Source organism: Chenopodium quinoa, unplaced genomic scaffold, assembly GCF_001683475.1.
Source record: "Chenopodium quinoa cultivar QQ74 unplaced genomic scaffold, ASM168347v1, whole genome shotgun sequence".
In the NCBI taxonomy this organism is placed as follows: Eukaryota; Viridiplantae; Streptophyta; class Magnoliopsida; order Caryophyllales; family Amaranthaceae; genus Chenopodium; species Chenopodium quinoa.
The window spans coordinates 137420-142523 of NW_018743697.1; the positions used below are offsets into that span (position 1 = coordinate 137420).

The following is a 5104-nucleotide window of genomic DNA, read 5'->3' on the forward strand; positions in this document are numbered from 1 at the left end:
TAAGAAAAGCATAACTAGACTTAAATGTATATCTTCTAGAAGGGTGTTGAGGCCAATAGAGAAAACCATTTCAACATATATGTTGTGGCAAATCTATTGTGGTGAAGATCTTTTGTGCACTGTCCCATTCAAAATGCTCCCAAATAATTCCTACATCTTAGGTATGAGATCTATGTTCAATAAGATTAAAAATTGTCCACTTTGCACTTTGTCGAAGGCTTTGATTAGTCTTAACTGCATGAAGTAATACCATGAACGCAATTCGAACTAAGGGCTAAAATATCCTTACAAGACATAATTTTGCAAGCAAATCCTTTACTCATTTTGAGAGAAAGTTTATGCATACTCTTCCGCACCCAAGAAAAAGAAGAAAGGACTTTCTTCCTAGTATTCCCCGTGCACAATAGCCAAGTGAAATTTGCATTGTAAACCCTTGATGCCAGAAGTTGTGGGTTAGTATGCATCCTTTGAACCTATATAAAGAGAAAAGCATCATTATATACACATTTACAGAGCGGATACCTAGTTAGGCCTCCTATACCTTTAGATAGCTATACCGTTTTTTCTGTTAACCCAATGTATTCTTTTATCATCACTCTTTGCCCACCAGAACCTAGTGATAAGTGAATCTAGCTTATTTGCAATTACCAATGGCAATTTGAAGTATTTCATAACATGAAACGAAATATCCTAAAGAACAGAGTTAATAAGAATTAACTTTGCGTTTTCAGATAGCTTGCATTGCACCCAAGAGATAATTTTCTTTATAACTTGTTCCTTTATAACTTGTTCATCAACAAGGTAGATGAAATATTGCAACTTTATTTTTTTTTCCCATATTCTATTGAGACTCCTAATAAATGTTTCCCAATACTCTCTGTAAACCGTAAAAAAAATTCAAACCTGCAATATACAAATAAAGAAGGAGAAAAATATACGAAAACGATGATTTCATTATTGATAATTTGTAGGTTACAATTCTGGTATATCTCTTAATTCCTCTCTCCAAAACGCTAAGCTAGAGTTTTGATGTGTTTAAAGTACGGGGGTCTTGCCGGCTTAATCCATACAGTATACCTACAATGTTTGGTAGTAGGGAGGAGATGGGGCCTTTGTGTTTATAGTGCGGGGTCTTGCCAGCTTAATCCATACAGTATACCTACAATGTTTGGTAGTAGGGAGGAGATGGGGCCTTTGTGACTTATTACAACCCACTTTATATAAAGAGTCGTAGTAAACAAGATAATTATCAAATTTTTTACGAGCATCTGAAGATAATATCTTATATTTTTTTGATATTATCTCCTTATTTACATATTTCTTACATCGAAAAATCAATAAAATTTTGGTGTCAACACTCTCAACTACCGCGACCCTAAGGATATCCTTAAAGGATTCTACTAACCCCGGGGACACCAAAATTTGACAAAAGATTTGCTAAAATTAATCTGCTGATCCGAAGCCTTGCCAAACTATGAAAGAATGTCTGCTATAGTAATACAAGAATTAATCCATATCAATCTTGAAAAAGAACATTGCATCATCTGCAAAAAAATAGATGTAAGATAGATGGTGCTCTCCTTGAAATTATACAGTCCTCTCTCCTCCTTCCTTTCTTCCTAAATCCTAGCCTCCATTGTCGATTTTTTAAGGGGTTTTCATCAGTTTTAACTGGTGGAATTAAAACTTATGAGATGAACTTTTCTCTCTCAAAAGACAGGCTTCGAAAGACAGTACAAGGGTTTTTCAACCTCTTTCGAAAGACAATTCGATGGACAAATTTCTTAGTTTTAAATTTGTGATAGTAGATCTAATGGATTGTCGTGAAATTGTTTCGTTGGTGAAAAACTATGCAAGATCGCAAAGGTTATCAAGTTTTTGAATACAATCATATAAATTAATTAGAAGGAAAACATCCTCTTGACTACAAAGGGTTGTTAGATTGCTTGTCTCTCCAACAAGATATAAGGCTGTATTTTCCAGCGATATAAGCGGGGAGATGCTCCACAATTCAATAACCTTTTTATCGGTAGAACGAAGATATTCTCATGGAGCATTTTGTACGAATAATAGAAATGGAGAAGAAAGGAATTGAATCATTTAACATGACACTTACCTTTTCACTTGTTTGGTTTAACCATTGAAAGGAGAATCTTTTAAACCTAACTCTCTTTTTTTTATTTGGGGGAGGGTAAGGATAAGTGTTACATTGGGTTTTACAGAGGTAACAATACAAATAGGTGAAAATCATTATTCCTAGGTAATGGTAATTGTTACATACCCAAACCTTCTAACCAAACACATGATAATAGTAATGGTTTAGTTAAATATTTTCCAACCCAGAACACACTCTTACCAAACATGTTCTTTTTCTAACAGGAAACCAAACATGTTCTTAGTATTAGTTATTCTTTTAATTTTATTTCTTTTCCGTCATGTAAGAAGAGATGGTAATAGTGTAGCTCACCATCTTGATAAGGTTAAGCCTTTTGGTGTTGAACAAGTTTGGGTTAATCACACCCCAAGTAATGTTTTCTTGTATGTTTTGATGGATAAATTACTATCAATACATAATAAGGCTCCACTTTTTCTTAAAAAAACACTAATTAGTATGATTAAATTAATTATTAGTCAATATCCCTACCTTATAAAAAGTATAAGATTGTTCTTATGAATAGTGTGATTTCAATTTTGCCCCTTAAAAAATGTATTTACATATTTATTCCTACCTTATAAAAATTATAAGATTGTTCTTATGAATAGTGTGATTCCAATTTTGCCCGTCAAATAGTGTATTTATATATTTATCCTCGTTAATATGGCTAAGGTTATTTTGTTCTTCTTTCTCTTTAAACGCCCCTTTCTTTTTATTTCTCCTTCCTCATTTGCCTCTGTGCTCTATTAAAGCGACCTATGAGTTCTCCATTGAAGCGCGTACTAAACTTTCTCTCTTCCATTAAATCAGTTTATAAGGTGAGGTAATTTTGTAAGAAAATTATTGAATATCAATTTTACAATCTTGGTTTATTGGTAAGTTTCTTGTCTATGTTTTTGTTTCATCAATTTGAGTAGCGAAGAAAATTGAAATGCATGCATCTGAATCAATTGATAAATTATGCCAAATCAATGCACGTATCTCCTAATTGGCGTTTAATTATGATGATAATCACACTTTAAATTCCATAATTTCTGCTTTCATTCTTTACTATTTCTCTCCTTTGGTTAGATTGAATAATCGATTGATAGAATTTTACAACCCTTATTTACTCTATCAATTGAATTGAGATGAATTGATCGTAGAAAGGAGTTTGTTTAGGAGACACAATTAGAAGATATATATTTTATCTTGCTTTTCTTTTTTTTTTTTTTTTTTTTTTTTTTTTTTTTTTTGTTGCAGTTAAGCAGGCTTCACCCCCGGTGATGTTGTGGGTAAGCATGAATTCGGGCGTTCATCAATCATTATAGACTAAAACCCGTGCATTTGCTGAAGAAATATATGCTCGTGCTCTTCATAAGAAAATTTGGTTAATGTGAGTTTGGTATTGAATTTGATCTATTGTTTTAAGATGTTTCCCTTAACCATTTTGAGGTGCGATAGAGTAACTTGATCTACATATATATTAAAATTAATTAGGCCTTAGAATTTCATGTTTATTTATGTGATTTTGCTAAAACAGAATGTATGTCAGGTTTAATTGAAGTTATTTTTGTTTGGAAGGATTAGTATAGTTTCATGTTTTTCTTTATGTATCCAACCAAACTAAAAGCCATTGGGGGGAGGGAGTCGTGGCATCTTTTAGCTTACGCTTTGCGTATACATGCTTGTTGCTTATACTTGAATTTGGTATGTGACTTTTCTATGGGTTATTGGGAGTTAATATCATACACGGGTAAATGGGTTCTTCTGCCAAGACATGCCTCATAGCCATGTTGCAAATTTATCATTGACGAAAACTTTATATATCAGACTACTAAAGCCTCGTTCATATCTGTTTTTTGGTATCATAGGTCAAACCTACGTGGAACCTTGGTCCTTCTGCGATATATTGGCAGAGTTGCAGATAAACTGACATTATATGCAAAAGATTTATATCAAACTGGAAAGGTTTTTTTTTTTTCCCTTATATTCTCTATACAATTTGGTCTTAACAGCTCAGATGCTTCAACCTAAACTAAGGTTCTGATGCTGTATGCTTTTCTGTACAGATTGATCATGATCAATTGTTGGAGTATCTACAATAAGGATTTAGGTACTCTAACCGGAATGTCATGAATCATATTCATACGCACCTAAAACAAGATCGCATGCATAACACACAAGAATCACATAATTATACCTTTGAAGCATGATCTCCACGTAGCAAGTTGATTGACAATTAGGGAGAGAATAGAGCCCCAATCGTTGCTCCTCTACTTAGTTCAAGGGAATCGAATAAGTTGTCCACCAATACTAGATTGGTTAGATGAAGGGGAAACACCATGATCACCACCTTTGCGGACAACTGGCCACCGCCACAAACCACCACAAACCACCACCACCATCGAACACACACCGGCGCACGGAGAGGAGTAAGAGCCGTGAGAGAGGGGAGAGTTTGAGATAGGCATGGCTTGTGTTTGCTAATTAGGGTTTGATATATGATCACTGAATTGTGTTACTCAATCCTAGGCACCTAGTCTATTTATAATCATATTATAATTAGACTAGGAAGTAAAGCCCATATCCTCTAATCTACTCCATATGGCCGGCCACCTAGATGGAGAAGGCCCATCATAGGCCTCTTCCTATTATGCTCAATCTAGGCCCTTTGTCTGACCTTATAGGATCCGTTCAGTTGGGCTTTAGACTATTTTACTAGCCCAAAGATTGTTAGTACCTCTAGCTATGATATAACGACGACCCAAAAGAACGAACTTAATTATCTCCATAATTTGATCCATTATATATTTAGTAATTGCACTTGAAGAAGACATAAAACCTTCAATCTCCCACTTGTTTGAGACAAGTGCGCAATATTCAAATTCCTTAAGTCAATATGCGTCGATTTGATGATATGATTGCATCTCATGTCGAGATCATATTAATCTACAAATCATTTCTTGA

General features: G+C 34.2%; 1 long non-coding RNA gene across 1 annotated transcript; it reads left to right on the forward strand.

The window, feature by feature from the left end:
* Window positions 1–2788: 2788 nt before the first annotated feature.
* LOC110683944 lies at window positions 2789–4866 on the forward strand. The gene is made up of 3 exons (XR_002503709.1): window positions 2789–2973; window positions 3398–3530; window positions 4009–4866. It is a non-coding gene; the product is annotated as an uncharacterized LOC110683944 (long non-coding RNA).
* Window positions 4867–5104: the final 238 nt, after the last annotated feature.